The sequence below is a fragment of the Medicago sativa genome, chromosome 1 (assembly GCF_051527215.1).
Source record: "Medicago sativa cultivar Bolivia chromosome 1, Bolivia_mono, whole genome shotgun sequence".
NCBI classification, from domain to species: domain Eukaryota; kingdom Viridiplantae; phylum Streptophyta; class Magnoliopsida; order Fabales; family Fabaceae; genus Medicago; species Medicago sativa.
In genome coordinates, this window is record NC_140749.1 from 4,376,886 (window position 1) to 4,398,254 (window position 21,369).

The 21,369-nt window shown below is 34.7% G+C and overlaps 3 long non-coding RNA genes across 5 annotated transcripts; all 3 read right to left on the reverse strand.

Moving 5' to 3' along the window:
• Positions 1–6,765: 6,765 nt before the first annotated feature.
• On the reverse strand, positions 6,766–10,382 carry LOC146951883 (uncharacterized). Its single transcript, XR_015032620.1, has 3 exons — positions 9,526–10,382; positions 8,136–8,332; positions 6,766–7,189 (listed from the first exon to the last, which is right to left on the reverse strand). It is a non-coding gene; the product is annotated as an uncharacterized LOC146951883 (long non-coding RNA).
• Positions 10,383–10,775: 393 nt separating this feature from the next.
• Positions 10,776–13,258, reverse strand: LOC146951884 (uncharacterized). Its single transcript, XR_015032617.1, has 4 exons — positions 13,130–13,258; positions 12,922–13,043; positions 11,127–11,566; positions 10,776–11,038 (listed from the first exon to the last, which is right to left on the reverse strand). It is a non-coding gene; the product is annotated as an uncharacterized LOC146951884 (long non-coding RNA).
• A 2,620-nt stretch (positions 13,259–15,878) lies between these two features.
• On the reverse strand, positions 15,879–19,907 carry LOC146951885 (uncharacterized). Of its 3 annotated transcripts, none has more exons than XR_015032616.1 (6): positions 19,804–19,907; positions 19,214–19,678; positions 18,196–18,618; positions 18,001–18,109; positions 16,560–17,031; positions 15,879–16,267 (listed from the first exon to the last, which is right to left on the reverse strand). It is a non-coding gene; the product is annotated as an uncharacterized LOC146951885 (long non-coding RNA). The 3 variants fall into 3 exon arrangements; XR_015032613.1 differs by having other exon boundaries at positions 17,533–18,109; XR_015032614.1 differs by lacking the exon at positions 19,214–19,678 and having other exon boundaries at positions 17,533–18,109.
• Between the last annotated feature and the right edge of the window lie 1,462 nt (positions 19,908–21,369).

Here is a 21,369-nt window from a genome sequence, read left to right on the forward strand (position 1 = left end):
AATGTAAATTTGCATAAAATCTTCAATAAAATCATGAAACATTGAATTCATTGCTCTTTGATATATAGCACCAGCATTTTTAAGACCAAATGGCATTACTATCCACTCATAACATCCTAATGCCCCTGGGCATCGAAATGCTGTTTTAGAAACATCTTCTTCAGCAATAAATATTTGATTATAACCTGAATAACCATCAAGCATACTCAAATATTCGAAACCTGCTGCAGAATCTACCAACATTTCTGCTACTGGCATAGGATATTCATCTTTAGGAGTGGCGAGATTTAAATCTCTAAAATCAATACAAACTCTTATACTTCCATTTTTCTTTTTAACAGGAACTACATTAGCTAACCAATCAACATACCTTGCAGGTCTGATGAAGCCACATTTGAGGAGTCTTTCTATCTCTTCTTTTATTTTTGGTAGAATCTCTGGTGCAAACCTTCTTGGAATTTGCTTCACTGGTTTCTTGTCTGTCCTGATTGGCAATTGCAACTCTACTACCTTTCTACTCAAACCAGGCATTTCATGATAATCCCAAGCAAAGCAATCCTTGTAATTTTTCAAAAGCTCCACAATTCGATCTTTGAAGCTCTTAGGAATCTTTGAACTTATGTATGTTGGTCTTTTTACAGAACCATCTCCTATATCCACTTCTTCAAGAGGATCTTGGGCCTTCATTTTTATTGTAGATCCCATTGGATCTTCTTCAAAACCCAAAGGTTCATCATCGTAAATACAGTCTAATTTGTATCATCAATGAGGTCATCAGAATTATTTTCTACTGAAGTATCGAAGACCTCTTCTTCTTTGGCTGTTTCAGCCAAATCGAAGTTTTTCTCGGCTACATAAGCCGTAATCTTTTCCCATATGCTGGGCTCAACCATTGATCAATTATTGATATCCCACCCAGTTGGTGAGATTCTATTTGCTGAATATCCTTGGTCATCAGTAACCCTCTTGTACGAAGTACTTCTTGTCTTCAGCAAATCTGTTTCCTTTACAGGCATCTTCTCATGGCAATCTTCATTGTTCACCACTACGAAGTCATCGTCAAATGCAGTTTTCCAACGAAAACCCCATTCTGGTGCAAGTTTTACAAAGAATTTCTCTTCTTTAGTCATAGAACTTGATGCATCATTTTCCATGAATGGTGCAATAAATTGAAGCTGTTTGTCAAAGTTCTTTTTGTTGATATCTTGATTATCAACTTCAGCTTTGAAATAATAACTCTGATCAGCCTCAATATTCTCTACCAAACCATCTTTCCTCCAAATCACAATCCTTTGATGCATTATAGAAGGAACTGCACCTACAGCATGGATCCATTCCCTTCCTAATAATGCATTGAAATTGGCTTTAGAAGGAACTACCAAAAACACAGTTGCTCTAGTTATGCTTCCTACTACCAATTCTAGTTCGATAGCACCAAGAGATTGTCCAGTAGATCCCTCATAATTAGTGAGCACTACATTATGTGGTTTCAAATCACATTCAGAAATACCAAGTTTTCTTAGAAAAGATTGTGGTAGGAGATTAACAGTAGCACCACCATCTACTAATACTTTGTTAATTCCAACACCATTTAATTTAGCTTGAATAAACAAAGGCTTTAAATGAAGCTTCATGTTATCATCAGGTTTCTCGAACACTGCATGTTGATCTTCGATGCAGCCATTGTTCATAACATAATAACACAGAGGCCTATGACGAGCCATTTCCTCAGTGAAATCACATTCATCATCATGATTGGCCTTCGAAGATACATCATATGCATATTCAATTGGTAGTACAGAAACCACACATATAATGTCAAGACTTGGTTCAGAATCTGAAAAAGTAGAAGTTAGAATATCATCATCCCCTTTGGAGATGTTTAAAGCAGAAGATAATGGAGGGAAAATTCTTTCAGTAGCTGGTTTTTTAACCATTTCGAAAACTATTGGTTGTTTTCCCTTACTTTTGTCATCATTAGTGACATCTTTCAAAACTCCTTCCTTTTTCTGGCGTTGAAAACGGCGCCATTGAGTTCTAGTCATAGGATTCTTACCTTTATAGTTATTTTTGTAAGCATACTTGTTAGGATTAGAACTCTCTGGTTGGTCTGGAACTTTGACAGCTCTTTTTACCCATTTTGTTGGTGGTGCTGGAGGCGCAGAATGACCAGTTTTCTTGCCCCCAGAGAAAACCCAAGTATCAATAGGAGACTTCGATGAAGGAATGAAAGTCTTCTTATGATTCTTCACTTGATACTTCTCTGAAGTTTTCATCTTGTAAGGAACACCTCTTTTGTTAAAGCCAAATTTAGAACGGTTCTCGAACCACCCTCCTTTACGTTTTGTTTGAGGTTGATATCCTTCAACAGATTTCGCAGCTTCTTTATCGAACACTGCACTGCATCGAGGACAAAGCATAGCATTGGTGTTAGATATTTTACATCGGTTTAAGAAATCAACCAAATCTTCTTCAGCCTTTGGATATGCTTTCTCCATTTCCTTGGCCAATTGATCTTCAGTAACCACTGGCTCTTCAATTTGATGGTCCTCAGTAACCATTTCTGCATCAATATTATCTGAAATTTCCACCATATTGATAGAAATACCAGCAAACATGGATTCTGCCACATTGGCAGACACATCAGCAAACATGGACTCTGCCTTTTTCATAGGATCTCCATCCACTTGCTGTTTTGGTTTCTCTCCAAATTTCAGCCTCCCTTCATCAAGAGCTTTTTGTACAGAATCCCTGAAACGAGTACATCGAGATAAGTTATGACCTAAAAAACCATGGAATTTACAAAATCCTCTTTTCTTCCTTTGTTCCAAAGGAGGTAACTTCATATTAGGTGGCACTAATATTATGTCATCATTAACTAAAAGATCAAAAATTTCTTCACTTTTAGTAATATCAAAAGTATAAGTTTTAGAAGGATATTTGTCACTCTTGGGATCTTCAGGATTTTTTCCATTGGATGGCCTCAACATTTTACAAGCATATGGAGGTCCATCTTTTAATTCTGCTAGGTTTATATCATTGTCTTCAACGATATCTAAACCCCAATCGAATTCAGGTTCACTATCTCCTGTTTCTATATAGGCAATTTTTTCCTTTTTAGGAAATTTGTTATGAGTTCTAGCTTTTTCAGCTTTAAGTCTTTCAACTTGTCGAACTCTGTCTGCCAATTGGGCCATGTCTCTTAAGTACTGGGTATCTAATTTCTTTCGAACAGAATAATCGAGGCCACCAGCAGCCATTTCGACCAATTCATATTCTGGAACAGAAGTAAAACATCTAGCCTTAAGGAGACGAAACCTATTGAGATAATCATCGATTGACTCATGACTTTTACGTCGAACACTGGCCAATTCTTTCAAACTAATCTTAGATTGACCCATGTAAAATTGTTCATGAAAGGCTTTTTCTAATTGGTTCCAACTATAAATTGAATGAGGAGGTAAAGTTGTAAACCAAGTAAAAGCATTTTTTGTCAAAGAACTTGGGAAATATTTCATTCTCAAATTTTCATTTTCTGCAATATTTCCTGCTTCCATGAGAAACCTAGCAATGTGTTCGACAGTAGATTCATTAGTTTCTCCAGCAAATTTGGTAAACTTTGGAATTTTCCAATTTCTAGGCAATTCAGCGTCTAAAACATACTCAGACAAAGGAGACACAAAATTTGGTCTATGTAAACCCATATTAAAACCATTTTGGGCTAACAAAGCCTCGACAATACCCGCTATATTATTCTGACCATCGAAATTGTTCCGACGGGCTTGTAAAACCACTTGATCGGCATCTTGGTTTCTGTTAACCAAAATGGGTTGCCTTTCAGGTTCTGCCTGAACTTGTGGTTGTACTACTTGTGGTTGGACAATATTTTCATGATTTCGAATCACTGGTTCATCAGCAATTATTTCAATTGCCCTCAAATTTCGATTTTGAGGCAATGGGTTATTTTGGATTGGTGGAGCGCCAAAGAAATTGGCAATTCTTTCCATTTGATCAGACAACCGTTGATAACTAGTGTTGGTGTCTCGAATTAAAGGATTTATGACAGTACCAATTTGTTGGGTCATCATATTAACCATATCATGATTAGTTTCTTCCATAGTTTGCCTAATGGCAGCCATAGAAGCATTGGTTAAATTTTGTTGGGGACTTCTATATGTTGTAGATACCCCAGGACCAAAAAGTTGTGGTAATGAAACATTTAAATTCTCTGAAAACATATTACCACTAGTTTGTAAGCCTTGCATCAATGATGATGGCATACCATATGGCATTGATCTATGATCCCAAACTCCTTGAATAGAAGTATTATTTGGATAATCATGGGAAGTTTGGGTAGCCATCGAAGGCATGGCTTGAGAAATTACTGTGGCCATCGAAGGCATGGCCTGAGACGATGTTTGAGTGACTGTATTACTAGTTGGAACAGCCTGTGATGTTCTAACATTCCCTGGGGATGGAACATCATCTTCAACCGTCACTTGATCCACATCTTCATTTGAAGATGTTGGATTTGTTTTCTTTTGGTTGTTAGCGCGTGTCATATTAAGAAGCAATTTCTTATTTCTTAATTGCATACACAACAAAACAAACCAGAATTAAAAGAAATTCTAACAAAAACTATAAACAAAAAGCACAAACGGTCCCACTGGGCGTGCCAATTTGTTTACGTTGGATTTTCGTAAACAACCGCTGGTTTACAAATGGTAACTTGCAAGATCAACCAGTAAATCTTAGGACATATTGTGTTTGTTCTTGTTGTTAGAAATTCTGTGTTTTTGGTGTCGAAAATGTAAGAAATACAATAAAAACAATCGAATTCAATCCACTTGAACTCAATCGAACTTAACAAAGTAAAGTGCAAGAACACTTAAAGAAAAAAGGGTAAATTGTATTGATTAAATAAAAGTTGGTACACAGATTCATACATTGCAACTTGTGACTCGTTTCTCGCTTCCATACGGATACTTTGAGTGTAAGTTTATATGATGGAATTGTGACCCGTTTTTCCTATGAAAAACTACTATTTATACTAAGTCTAGAAATAACTACACTTCTTTGAAATTCAAACTACAACTGCCACAAGTCGACAGTTTTACTTATTTGAAAACAAACTTAAAATACAAACTGACTTAAAGAATAACTGTTGATAACCACCTTCGAAAACTGCTCTATCGAAGTCTTCTACCATCTTCGAACCCATATTTGCTTTCAATACAACACTCTGTTCGAATCTTCTTTAAATCTAGGTCAACTATACTTTGACCATATTTATTACAGCTAGTAAAATATATTGGCTAACAGGATGAAGAAGGTATTTTTGTTCTTGCCAAAGCAGTTAGCTTTGCGGGAGTATACGATGTAGAGGTGGGAGAAGCCCTCAGTTTATTTCATGCAATCCAGTGGACGAGTGATATGCGGATGGAGAACATTGATTTTGAAGTTGATTCAAAAGTCACGAAAGATGCATTCTCCTACGGACGAGAAGACATTTCTGAATTTGGCAATATAGTCTCAGCTTCTCGCTCTCTCTTTAATAGTAAATTTTCCAACTCTCGGGTGGAGTTCGTTAGGCGACAAGCAAATGCGGTAGCTCATAATCTTGCAAGAGAGGTCACATTATTAGCTAGTCCCGTTACTTATTATGCTATACCCAATTGTATTGAATCTTTAATCATTAATGAAATGTTATAAGCACCTTTCTTTCAAAAAAAAAAAAAATCATAGTGTCTGTAATTTAAAAATGAAAAGTGAATTGTCCCCTCCTAAACCCTCCATCCAAACACACCCTTAAGTGTTAAGGATCTCTGCAGCATGAAATCATGATCCCTTGCACTAAAAAGCACAAAATACTCACATATTAGTGACAAGAGGCAATGTTGAAAAACCAAATTAGCATACAAATCACTAAACGATCAATCATAGTAGCCCCGGTACCCAAAAATAATAATATTCAGCGAACCATGAAAAATACTGACTCAATAGAGAAAAAGGGATGAAAAATACTAACCCAATAGAGCGAGAAAGAGAACATGCAAAATTGTTCATAACTTTCACTACTTAAATAAGATTTCTTACCAACTAACTAATGACTTGCATGCATGATACGTATGCTAAGTATTTATCTAATTAAGCTTGACATCAGTATCATTTCTAAATGATCTAATAAAAAACATTTCATTTATAAATTATTTCACAATATTTGCCTTACTGAATGAAAGTAACCTGCTAACTTACTCTGTTCAATTGTACACCTCTAACACCTATCAAGGCCTTTCATACATGCCGCCACAACTTGATTTAGCAGACATACGAAGATGAGTGCTAATTTATATGTTTAAACATGATTGACATAAGTCGGATCCAGGTGGAGTCGAACCACCATTCTCCCATACAAACCAGTTTGGGGGCTTATTCCAATACGAGCATATGGATCCATCATAGAGTTAAGTGTTAACTACTTTTGAATTCTAAATTTAAACAATTAACACGAGTTCAAAGACACTATACACATCTAATAACAGATTCATTGTAGTTGAAAAAGCCGGTTTATTTGTATGTTATAAATGGCCTGTTTATCCAAACAAATTACCATGTGCGAATGACCGCCACAGACTCTCAAGAAAAAGAGAGCTACCTTACACATCACTCTGTTTTCTATATTTCTACAATAAAAATCTCTCTTTTTAAAATTAATTGTAAATCACGGGCCTAAATTTACAGATCATTCTTTTTTGAAAATGATGTCATAAACTGTTAAGTTTATTAAAACATTTTTGCCTGAGAAATAAAATCATGAAATTGCATTTTATCCCCTAAAAAATACTTTTTGTCTCTGTACAGTACAATAAACAGGAGTTCATCGGTACTTCTCAAAGATTTAACAAGAAATTGTGCTTCTCGAAACATTGATTTTGTTGAGTGAATTGTCTACCTGTCAATAATGAGACTCCATGTGACATTGAAAAATTAGTGTCTGAACCAGATTCCAAATCCTTAAGTTATAGAACACATCTTCATTCTCTTCTTTCTTTCATTCCCTTTTCTTCATCCTCAATGAATAAATAAATTCACTCTATCATGTGATGAAGAGTAGTGATTTAGGGTGTATGCCTCAATTCCTGCTACTCAGAGATATGCTGCAGCTTCTAAATTATAAACATGGATAACTCTGCAATGCAAACACAAACAAGAATCTCAATAGTGCTCCTATTTTAAGGAAATTTTAATTGATGTTCTGTTTTTCATTTGGCATAGATCAAATTTAAAACACCTCATCCTTTGCAAAAAGTTGATATTCAGTGTTGTATCTCAGAGTAATCAAAAGGAACCAAAATTTTCCTTGTACCATTTGTTAGTGTGATCAAATATAGTTTTGTTCAAAACCAGACCAAGTTTAATCTCATACCTATAATATTTGCTAAAGACCCCATTTCAAATGCATTTTAAACTGAATCTAGTGATAATATTCTGATGTGAAACAATATAGTTTATTAGGTCATAAATTGCAAGAGCTCAATTAGCAAAAACCAAAAATTAATTAGTTAGAAATATAAAGGTGGTGGAAGTTAAATTAGAGGGGATGAAGGTCACAGTAATACAAAATTTCTAAAGCATACCAAAAATTCACTACCAACCAAACAGTTTTAAGATTAACATGGACAGCGTAAACAAAAATGAAATAAACAGATATACACTCTATTCTCAGCAATGATGACCAAGGCCATAAAAACATCCACCTACAGTCTAGAATCAATGTACAAAGACATGTTTGGTGTATATCTCAGCAATGATGACCAAAGGTTATAAAAACATCCCCCTACAGTCTAGAATTTCTTAATGAATGTAAAAAACAGCTTAATCAATCATGCCAGACGATTAAGCACTCAGTTTTCAAACACTTGCAAGCTGGTGTCCTAATATAAAATCGAGGAATCCCAAAGAGGTAACAACATTATCGCCTCAGAAATAAACCTTAATAACAAAAACGCCACGCAGAAATGCAGCTTCAGCTTCAAAACTCCACAAAATTTTTACAAGAAACTAAATAATTTAATAATATAATTTTATCCATTGCCATGAACTAGTAACCATCTTTTACAGGAAAAAACAAGTACCTCCAATAAAGCATCAAATGACCTTCCCTGCTTCCCAAAACTTTAAACAATTGTACCTGAAACCTTAATCCTCTAGCAACAATCAGATCCTCAGAATTCACTTAATAAGATGTTCCAGGTCGCACTATGCTTAAAAAGGGTGCAAAGCCTCAACAAAGCCTTTTAAAGATACAGTTGGTACAGTTTTTTACAGCCATCTGCATGCAATCACTGGCTCATAAGCTATCATTCAACAAAGTCAGGCACATCGCAGGAAAACTCAATTACAAGTCCAACTGGCAGCTTATGCCTTACAATACAATGGCAAAATACCAACATCAACAGTCATTTCAGCTTATGCCTTACAATACAATGGCAAAATACCAACATCCAAATTAGCATCTGCATTTTATCTATTGTATTCACAAAAGAAGTTAACTGTCAGATAATTTGGATGATCCAATACCAAATCAAGTCTGTTATTATACAAATTTAATGCTTTTGAGTGTAAATGAAAAGGTATCAGCAGTGTTTGGCAATCACAAATGGCAGAAAATAGCACTATAGCAGTCTAATCAAACTCCACTATAGCATCGCTATTTAACGACACTGGGTATTAATATATTCAATTAAATCTACCCCACTATAAACACAATACTGAATCGACGGTAATCGTGTGCTTATCTGAGTCTAATTGTAGCATGTGTACCAAGTGCAGGCTACTACAGTAGAAAAATTTGCGAACAGAAATTTGATTGAATTCAAACATATCCTAAATGTATCGTTTTTGAATGAATTTAAACATATCCTAAATGTATCGTTTAACTGTGAAAATTTATTTCTGGAAATCACAAAAAATATCCTAAATGTATCATTTAACCACAAGTTTATTTCTAAAAATCGCGAAAAAATGGTAATAGATAATAATAAAATATAAAAACTCATTGATGTAAACATTGCTCGTGACTGTCTTAAGTAAATAGATTGAACATATCGTAGAGTTCAATTACAGCCATAGCCTTCAATTCATTCAATTCTAATCAATACACCACAAGTAATGCCACAAATTCAGGTTAACAACATAACCATGTACCTTGTCATCGCACTGCGTACCTCAATGGGTTGCCGATTATGTTTTGTTAATTAGAATCTTGTTATTGTATGTGTGGCGCATAATAGTAAAGGAAAGCAACATAATAGAAAAGAACAAGGAGAGAAAGAAGAAGCAAGACACACAGCAGAGAGGGGGAGAGAGGCCAGGCAAAGAAATAAAAGAAAATGTCCCCAAACCTATCTCTCCCTCACCTCTCAACAAAATAACCATTTTATTAAGATATTTCAGACCTGCCATGCAAGCGCACCTGACATGGCAAAGATCCCTTAACAAATAACACAGGAACAGAACAAGTACCTTGTGTCGATGTATATCTACTTCTGTATATATACTTCATCCAATTCGGAATAAAAACATATACAGCCAACAAAAGCATCAAATGACCTTCCCTGCTTTAGAAAATCTTGATCCTCTAGCAGCAATCAAGTCTTCAAATTTCACTTTACACGATGTATTCTAGGTCGCACAAAGCTTGCAAAGAGTGCATAACTTGAAATGCTTGATCATTCCACACATAAACAGACACAAGAATCTCAATAGTGCTAATATTTTAAGGAAACTTTCTGGTTGATATTTTCTCATTTGGTATATTCAGGTTCAAAACACTGAATAAAAAAAATACAATATAAACCAGATATCAAGTTACATTTGCTATTATATTAGTAGTGTTGTCAATCGTAAATTGCAGAAAACAACAGCTTAATCAAATTCTGCTATATAGCAAAACTATTTAACGACGCTGTGTTTTAGTATGTTTACATTTAAACTCAATTAAAATTTAGTGTAAACATAGTATGGATTGACAGTATCTCGCTCTCATCAGAATCTAATTGTAGAATGTGTACCACTACAAAATCAATTACACACTATTAAAGTAGAAAAATTTGCAAAACTATACTTGATTGAATTCAAACATATCCTTAATGTATTCTTTAGAATTCGAACATATCCTAAATGTATTCTTTCACTGTAAAAAAATTATTTGATATGATAAAAAAATAATAAAATAACTCAATGATGAAAATATTGCTCGAGATCGTGACCATCTTAAGTAAATCGATTGAACGTATCATAGAGTTTAATTGCAGCCATAGCCTTCAATTTTAGTCAGAAACCACAAATAATGTCATGAATTCAGGATAGAGAATAAATTCTGGTAATAATATCATAACAACAGAGAATAAATTCTGGTAATAATATCATAACAACATAACCATGTACCTTGTTATCGCATTGTGTACTTCAATGTGCTGTCGATTGCTTGTTGAATTAGGTTTTGTTTATAAGAATCCTTGTGATTTTATGTGTGGAGTATAATAGTAGAGTAAAGGAACGTAGCAGAATAAAGAAGCAAGAAAGAAAAAAAAGACAAGACACACAACAGAGAGGGAAAGGGAGGCAGGTATAAAAGAAAATGTCCCCAAACCTACCTCCCCTCTCAAAACAAAATAACTGTAACTTCATTAAGATTTTTCGGACCTGCCATGCAAACGCACCTGACATGGCAAAGATCCATTTAACATAGATACCTTGTGCTGTTGTGTATATACTTCAACTCACATTACATGTATCTCACACAACCTCGACTTCTGATCCCACCAATTGAAATTCACAAGAACATATACAGCCAACAAATAAAAACAATTCAGATTTTTCGGACCTGCCATGCAAGCACGCCTGGCATGGCGAAGATCCATTTAACACAGATACCTTGTGTTGTTGTGTATATACTTCACACTCACATCTCACGCATCCACGACTTCTGATCTCGGCAATTGAAATTCACACGAACATAAACCGCCAACAAATTCTGCAAAGAGAGTAAATAAAAGAATTAATATAAACTTAATCAAATGCCATGAGCCAGCTGTAACAGTCATTTGGGATGAAACCTATACCTCCAACAAAAGCATCGAATGACCTTCTCTGCTTCAGAAAACTGTCAGACAAGTTGAGCAGACCAGTCCTGAAACCTTCATCCTCTAGCAGCAATCAGGTCTTCACATTTTACTCTACAAGATCTATTACAGGTCGCACAATGCTTAAAAAGAGTGCATAATCAATAGTAGAAACTACATCAAGAGCTTTGAAGATACACCGTTCAGAGTTTTTTACAAAAAATCCGCACTCTTCAGCTAGTAAGCTCCTTGGCATCTTATACAAATGGATCATACAATAAAATTCCACACATCCAAAGGAAACCCAATTACAAGTCCAACAAACAGCTTATAACAGACGCCAAATGTCAACCAGTACTGTCCAGCTGACATTTCATGTAGACAGTTATATAGAGTATAAATACGGATATCAGACATGATTACAACCGTGTAGATATGTACTGGAAAAATCAAATAAAATTAGCAAATAAGAAGTTGATATTATACGTATCACATTTCAAGTGGTCAGAGGCAACAAATATATGCATTGCGCTTTAATTTATTGTATTCACCAATAAGTTAGCTGCCTCTTCGGCAAGATAAATGATTCAGTACCAATTCAACTGTGCAGATTCAAAGAAAAGCTTATGATAGAGTTGTCAATTGCAGATAGTGGAACAAATGCAATTTGCTCAAATTTCACTATGCTATAACGCCACAATAGCGGCTATTTGACTACACTTTGTTTTAAATAGCAGATTATGCAACAGAAGTGATTTGTTCAAATTTTGCTATGCTATAGTGCCGCAATAGCCGCTATTTGACACTAACTTAGAGTAATCTAACTCTCTTCTGAATCTAATTGTAGCATGCATACCAATACCAAATTAAGTGCATTTTTTTATTGTAGAAAACTTCGCAAACGTGTTGGATTGAATTTAAAAAATCAAAGCATATCCTAAATATATCATTTAACCGTACAAAATTGATCACAAAAAAGTAAAAATATGAAACCACCTCCGTCCACATATTTATAAGACCCTTTTGATAAAAGCACGAGAATTATGAAAAAATGTTTTTGCATTAAATTAGCAAACTACTCAAAATTATCCTTCAATTATTAAGAGAGATAATTGATTGATCTTGTATAAAAGGGACAACAAAATTTGACGGTCTTATAAATAGGGACAGAGGTAGTCAATAGACTCTATAGTAACCCTTCTGATAGAGGCCACGGACACCAACACTTGTGATTAAATTTCTACCAAAGGTGTGCGTGTCCAGTGTGTCTGTTCTTCATACTATATAGATGTAAATATAAATAATAAAATAAAATAACTTATTGATGAAAACATTGCACAGCACAATGGAGTGTATAGTAAAGTTGAATTGCAGCCATACCTAAACGTGTTGCCGATTGATTGTTGAATTAGGTTTTGTTAATTATAATCCTTAATATACTGTATGTATCGCGCATAATAGTAGAGTAACAAAAAGTAACAGAATAGAAAAAAAAGAGATGCAAGAGGCAAGACACACACACAACAGAGGGAAAGATAGAGATAGGCGGAGAAAAAAAACTATCCCCAAACCTATCTCTCTCTTCCCTCTCAAAACAAAATAACTGCAATTTTATTAAGCTTTTTCGGATCTGCCAAGCAAGCGCACCTGACATGGCAAAGATCCATTCACAAATCTCACAGAAATTCAACAAGTAGCATCTTCCTCTCTCTCTCTCTCTCAATCAAAAACTTCCGATCTCACCAATTGAATTCGAAAGTTATACAAAATATAATAACATCTAAAGGATTGTTACCATAAACTGAAATTATTAACAACTAATATCGTGTTAATTGCTCTGATTCAACACAAATCTCCTATCAGTATCTCCAACACAGGGAAAAACGATCATCGATTCATCAGTAGATCCACCGAGACCTACAAACAAAACAACGGAATCGCTTAAACGAAATTCAAATCGATGCATCTAAGAGGAAGAAAAAAAAAAGATAAAATTAACTAACCTTCTTCGCTTCAGGATCAGGTGGACGAAATCAAGATCTCGAAGATCCATAATGAAACTAGGAGTGAAAATTGGAGAGAAATGGTGGTGATAATAATGCTATGTTTCACGCGGCAAATTAGGCGAAGGTAAGAAATGGTTTATGATCGGTTTATATAAAGTGAGTTATGGGGAAAATAAACAGCTGGGATTAGTTGGTAACAACTATATCAACGGTCCAGATTGATTAAGTAAGTTAGGCGGTGTAAACAAAAGAAGGTTCTCGATAATGATGACAAGATATTTTTGTCTGACACATGTTTTTCGTTTTTTTTAAGCTTTTGGGAAGGCCCATAAACTAATACTGTTTGATACGGCTTCAAATTGCTGCTTACTACCAATGGGAGTTTTATATTTGTACCCCCCTTCCCTTTTTCCAATAATATGTAAAGATAAGATTATAAGATTTTATCAAAGGCAACTATCTTATCAGTTACGACCAATCATACATTTTGAACACCTGAAGCACACTTTGGACATCATTAGGAGTGTGTTCAAGAATTGTGTCCATAATTTTGTGACTATGAAAGACTTGCTCTAGAAGTATATATTACAGGGTGATTGTAATCTATTCTAATATCGAGACCCACACGTTCATACTCAAACTATGTTTTTATTTTTTCTATCTATTGTTTTGGTTTTTAATTAACAAAAGAATTTGGCATACTTTATAACAAATAAGCTGTGTGAGATGCATAAAGTTACTTGAATTTCTTCCCTGTGGATTTATATGAAGGAAGGTAGTGTTCCTATTAAACTTCTTGTTTTGATGATGAAATTATTGTCTCATTTGTCAAGTATGGTTTGAAACTCTCTTTGCATCAGGATTCAATAGCGGTATGCTTTAAACACATGATCATCTAATCATGACCTCTACTCATTTTAATCTGAAGTTAGAATACAGAATTTCATATGTCTCAGATGGCACACCATTCAGCTTGACCTAAAAAACAAGTTCTTCTCGTAGCCCAAGTGCTCAAAAATTAAAACTCGGTGAAGCATGTAGAATTGTTCTTGATTTTTTCACTACTATATAAGATTTCTTATCAACCAATCCCTGTATGCTATAGAAAACTTTCCATCTAATTAAGGTTGACATCAGTATCATTTCTAAATGATCTAATCAAAAAAATATATCATTTCTAAATGATTTCACAATATTTGCCTTAAAAAGTGAAAGTAACCTACGGACTTACTTTTAAACACCGATCTAGGCCTTTCCAATGTGCTACCACGACTTGATTTACCAGACATATGAAGATGAGTGCTAATTGCTAACATGATTGACAAAAGTCGGATCCAGGTGGAGTCGAACCACCAATCTCCCATACAAAGTAGTTTGGGGCTCATTCCAGTATGAGCATATGGATCCATCAGACCAGAGGGTTAAATACTTTCAAATTCCTATTCTAAATTTTAAACAATTAACACGAGCTCAAAGACGCGTTGAATAACTATAAATGGCCAGTTATGTTTTCTAAAAAAAAATAGACCATGGAAAAACACATTTTTTCCAAATAAGAATATCCAAAAGAGAAATACTAAAACGTAAATCTATACGCTGGCTGCCATCTGATATTTACTGGAGCCCTGGGAACTGGCTGCTAAGTATATAGAGAACTGTTATAATTGCCCCCATATTTGTTCTACATAAAAATATTATCGGTTCCCCTAAAAAAAAAAAAAAAATTATCTGCTATATGCACGTGAAACTTAAATTATAATACACAACAAATTATATATCACAGGCCTAAATTCACTATTCATTCATATAACTCAAGCCTAAATTTTAAGATTCAATCTTATTTAAAAATTATATCATGAAATCATCCCGAGAAAAAAATCATGCAAACACATTAGATACTTTTACCCCTCAGTATAACAAATAGTGTTTCATCAGTACTTGTCAAGTTTTTAACAGATGACATTTGTGCACTTTACGTAACAATAGTTGATTGTACACCTGTCATTATTAACACTACATTTAAAATTGAAAAATTTACTCCATGAAGCAAATTATAGCTCCTAGATTCACTTTCGGTGCATGCTCCTCAATTGCTGCTATTCTGAGGAACGTTGCAGCTTCTAATAATTATCAATATTAGCGAACTGATGTACAATGCAAACAGACAAGAATCTCAATGGTGCTACCATTTTAAGGAAACTTTTAGTTGATATTTACTCATTTGGTATAATTCAAGTTCAAAACGCTGATGTTTATCCTTTGAAAGGAATTAATATTCAGCGTTGTATCTAAAAGAGTAACCTAAAGGGGCCAAAATTTTCCTTGTACTATTTTCTAGTGATCAAATATAGTATTATTGTTCAAAACAAAATTGAATCTCATAAATCTATAATATTTGCTAGACTCCTCATTTCAAATGCATTTTAGACTCTCATGTGAGACAACAAATTTATAAGTCACAAATTGGAAGAGCTCAATTAGCAAAAGCCAAAAATTAATTAGTTGGAGAGATATATACAGGTGAAGAAAGTTAAATTAGAGGGGGATATGAAGGTTATGAAATCACCAACAGCAATGGAAAAGAGATTTTAAGGTTGCTTTATATAAACGACCCCCTTTAACCCGGGGAAGCAACCCGTCATCGACAAGACTCCCTGAATAACCATCATAATATTATATACTCCAATGACAGGTCTTTTCATTTCAGCCTAGGAAAATAAGGTCGGTTTTGGATACTCTGATCATCTCATGAGAAATACTTAGAACTGCATCCCAATATCACTAGAAACTAGTCAATACATTAAACCAAAGATATCAAGTTACATGCTATTAAATTTCCAAAGCATGCAACTCTACCGACTAAAAAAATTATTAAAACCAAATCTAACCTCCACAAAAACATTAACATGGACAAGTAAAATACAAAATGAATTAAACAGATTTATACCTTGTTCTCAGCAATAATGACCAAGGCTATAAAAACATCCACCAATAGTCTGGAATATCTCAATGTACAGCTAAGAGATACATGTTTGTACACAATAATTACCCCATAGCCCAAAATCGTTTAATATTGAAAGAAAGCGTACACTCGAGACTAGCACAATGTCAAAATTCCTTCGAGCAAATTACAACCTAGAAAAAAATGAACTGTATTAGAAATAATGCAATTTCCATGACCAATAGAAAAAGGGCAGGAAAACATACATATACGACCCTGGCATTGAATATTTAGACTATATAATACTACGCTAATTCTTAATGTAAAAAACAGCTTAATCAATCATGCCATACAACATTTTTAACACTAAATTGGTTTCATCCTGATAAAAAAAATGGAGCAATCCCAATAACATCGTCATCTAAAAATGAGGCTTGATAGAAACACTAGTAGGCAGATATGCAGAACTGTAAAGAAACCAAGTACCTCCAATAAAACATCTAATGACCCTCCCTGCTTCACAAAAACTTAGGACAAGATGTAGAAACCTTAATCCTCTAGTGGCAATCAGATCCTCGGAATTCACTTAATAGGACGCATGCGAAGTATGAAAAGGCCGACCAGTAGTACAAACTGCACAACTACAACAACAGCCATCTGCAATCGTCAGCTAGCAAGCTTTCATACAACATCTGACACATCACAAAAAGCCCAATCACAAGTCCAACTAGCACTTATAATACAACGGCTACTTGCCGACCGGTTTCAAACAACTGGCACTTTTAATACAACGGCTACTTGCCGACCAGTTTCAAAGTCATTTCATGTCAACTGTTGAGTTTATACACGCATATGAGTGTGTAACAATGCTCTAGAATAAACACATATACATCTGTGTTTGTATTGAGTAAGTATACTGCTTCCTCAGTCGCTTAATTTGGATGACCCAATGCCAAGTCTGTTATATACAGATTTAATGCTTTTGAGTGGTAATGAAAAGAACATTAGTAGTGTTGTCGATCGCAAATTGCAGAAAACAACAGCTTGATCAAATTCTACTGTATAGCAAAAACTATTTAACGACGCTGTGTATTAGTATGTTTCACATTTAAACTCAATTAAATTTAGTGTGAACATAGAGTATTGAATTGACAGTATTATAGTAGAAAAAATTGCAAAAATATACTTGATTGAATTCAAACATATCCTTAATGTATTCTTTCACTGTAAAAAAAAATCATTTCTAGAAATCACAAAATATGCTTAGATGTAAATAATAAAATAACTGAATGATGAAAATATTGCTCGTGAGTCGTGACTATCTTAAGTAAATCAATTTAACATATCAGAGTTTAATTGCAGCCATGGCCTTCAATTTTAATCATAAACCACAAATAATGTCATGAATTCAGGAGAGAATAAATTCTGGTAATATTATCATTACAACATAACCGTGTACCTTGTTATCACACTGTGTACTTCAATGTGCTGTCGATTGCTTGTTGAATTAGGTTTTGTTTATTACAATCCTTGTAATTTTATGGGTGGAGCATAATAGTAGAGTAAAAGGAAAGTAAAAGAATAGAGAAGCAACAACAAGACACAACAGAGAGGGAGAGGGAGCCGGGGATAAAAGAAAATGTCCCCAAACCTATCTCCCCTCTCAAAACAAAATTAATGTAACTTCATTAAGATTTTTCGGACCTGCCATGCAAGCGCACCTGACATAGCAAAGATCCACTTAACACCGATATCTTGTGATATACTTCACACTCACATTACATGTATCTCACGCAACCACGACTTCTGATCTCACCAATTGAAATTCACAAGAACATATACAGCCAACAAATCAAAACAATTTAGATTTTTCGGACCTGCCATGCAAGCACACCTGACATGGCAAAGATCCATTTAACACAGATACCTTGTGTTGTTGTGTATATACTTCACACTCGCGTTACATGTATGTCACACATCGATGACTTCTTATCTCGCCAATTGAAATTCACACGAACATATACCGCCAACAAATTCTGCAAAGAGAATAAATAAAAGAATTAATATAAGCTTTATCAAATGCCATGAGCCGGCTGTAACTCATTCGGGATGAAACCTATACCTCCAACAAAAGCATTGAATGACCTTCTCTGCTTCAGAAAACTGTAGGACGAGTTGAGCAGACCAGCCCTGAAACCTTCATCCTCTAGCAGCAATCAGGTCTTCAGATTTTACTCTACAAGTTCTATTCCAGGTCGCACAATGCTTGATATTGTTGATCAATAGTAGGAACTACATCAAGAGCTTTGAAGAGAAGAGTTTTTTACAACAATCTGCACTCTTCAGGAAGTAAGCTCTATGGCACCTTATTGGTTCATACAATAAAATTCCACACATCCAAAGGAAACCCAATTACAAGTCCAACTAACAGCTTAGAAAAGAATCAAAATGCCAACTAGTACTTCCCAACTGCCATTTCATGTTGACAGTTATAGTATTGAATGAATACGAATATCAGACACGAATACAACCATGTAGATATGTACTGGAAAAAGCAAATAAAATTGGCAAATAAGAAGTTGAGATTATACTATCACAGTCCAAGTGGTCATGAGCCAACAAATAAATGCATTTGCGTTTTAATTTATTGTATTCACCAATAAGTTAACTGCCTCTTCGGCAAGATAAATGAGTCACTACCAATTCGACTGTGCAGGTTCATGGAAAAGCTGATTATAGATTTGTCAATTGCAGATAGTGCAACAAATGCAATTTGCACAAATTTCACTATGCTATAACGCCACAATAGTGGCTATTTGACTACATTGCTCTAAACAGCGGATCCTGGAACAGAAGTGATTTGTTTTAAATAGCGGCTATTTTACAGTCTTGAAAATAAAGACGGAGGTAGTATATAGACTATGTAGTGAACCTTCTGATAGAGACCACCGACACCAAAACTTGTGATTATTTACAATTATATCACTTTATTAAATTTCTACCATAGGTGTTTCAGTGTTTGTGTGTGTTGTGTTTGTGTCCGTGCTTCGTAGTGTATAGATGTAAACAATAAAATAACTTATTGTAAACAAAATAGAGCGTAATCAATAACATATCGAAAAGTTCAATTGTAGCCATACCTCGATGTGTTGCGGATTGCTTGTTCAATTAGGTTTTGTTAATTAAAATTCTTGTAATAGTGTACGCTCCGCGCATAATAGTAGAGTAAAGAAAAGCAACAGAATAGAAAGAGACGCAAAAGGCAAGACACATGCAACAGAGGGGGAGAGAGAGAGAGGCGGGGCAAATAAAAAAAATGTCCCCAAACCTATCTGTCTCTCTTCCCTCTCAAAACAAAATAACTGCAATTTTATTAACTTTTTCGGATCTGCCATGCAAGCGCACCTGACACGGCAAAGATCCATTCACAAATATCACACAAACTCAACAACTACAAAATATAATCACTTCCTCAAGAATTGTTACAATAATCGGAAATTATGCAACTAATTTCGTGTTAATTGCTCTGATTCAACACAAATCTCACATCTGTAGCACCGAGACTTGAAAAAAATAACCTCGATAATCAACAGATGCACTGAGATCTACAAAACAAAACAACAGAACAGAATCGATTTAACGAAATTCAAAACAACAGAATCGATTAAACGATATTCAAATAGAGATATATTATAGAAATTGAAATTTGTAAAGTAGAAAATTAGCTAACCTTATTCGATTCACAATCTCAGTGAAAGAAATCGAGATCGAAAGAGAGAGTTTCAACGATTCAACGAAATCGAGATTCAACGATTCACGCGGTAAAGATTAGGTGAAGGTGAGAAATGGTTTATGATCGGTTTATATAAAGTGAGTTATGGGGAAAATAAACAGCTGGGATTAGTTGGTAACAACTATATCAACGGTCCAGATTGATTAAGTAAGTTAGGCGGTGTAAACAGAAGAAGGTTCTCGATAATGATGATAATGATGACAAGATATTTTTGCCTGACACATGTTTTTCGTTTTTTTTAAGCTTTTGGGAAGGCCCATAGGCATAAACTAATAGACTTTTCTCTCCACCCAACACGTTTTGTTCGCACCCTGCAAACGTACCAAAAATACCCTTGCGCAAGTTAAGTCACGTAACGTGACTTAACTAACGTACGTTGTATTTATGCGTGACTTAAGTCACGCACTACGCGAGTTAAGTCGCGCAAATAAGGTTGATTTTTTACTTTTTTTTTAATGCCCTCTTGAGGTCAAAACTTATTTGATACCCTCTTCAGTATATGCCAAATAGCTCCTGGGGAAAATAGTGATCAGCCCTGGGGAAAACGACATCAAGATGCCCTTTTCCCGACCGGACCGACCACTACTTCCCCCAGAAGCCACTGGTATATACCTAAAGCGGTATAACCACCCTAGAAACTAATAAGAAACAAAGAAGCAGAGCAAGAAGAAGAGAAAGAGTGGGATGATAAAATGTGAGGAAAAGAGGAAGCATGTGAGGGTTTTTATAGGGGGTATGAGGTATATAGCAATTAATGAGTCAAAAAACGTGGTCAAATGTGAAGGAAAACGTGCAAAAACCATTGAAGACCATTGACTACCATCCAAGAAACGTTTGTGCCTCAGTTTTTAGAACCGGCCAATTTACGCAAGTTAAGTCACGCAATGTGACTTAATTAACGCAATATATTTTTTATAATAAAGTCAATAAAATTGCGATAGCGTGAATTCAATAAAATAAATTAGAAGAATAAAGTCAATAAAATAAAATTCGAACAAATATTGCGACAGCGTGAATTCAAATAAATATTGCGACAACGTGAATTCAAATAAATATTGCGACAGCGTGAATTCAACTAAATATTTGCATTGGCGTTTTGAATAAATAAATTCGATAAGTACACAACATTAATTCTTAGACAATTTTATTTAGATATAATTTCATCTACGTTACATTACATTGTGGTATCATTACATTACATTACGTAAAAGACATGTACGTCAACTATGATTACATTACATTCGGAAATGTACCTTCCAACTACAACAATTATCTTACCTTTGAATGGGGTCAATTCAAACTAGCTAAACAGCAGGACTCCAGCATTCGTCCAGAAGTGCGTTTATTCCATTCCAAATGTTAAATTCTTGTTGGTCTTGGTTTAAAATGATAGTATCTAAGTGCCAACGGAATGAGGTCCAGACCTTGACACTTCGATACCATCATTTAAACGAAGCCAACAAGAAATTAACATTTAGAATGGAACAAAAACACTCCCGGACG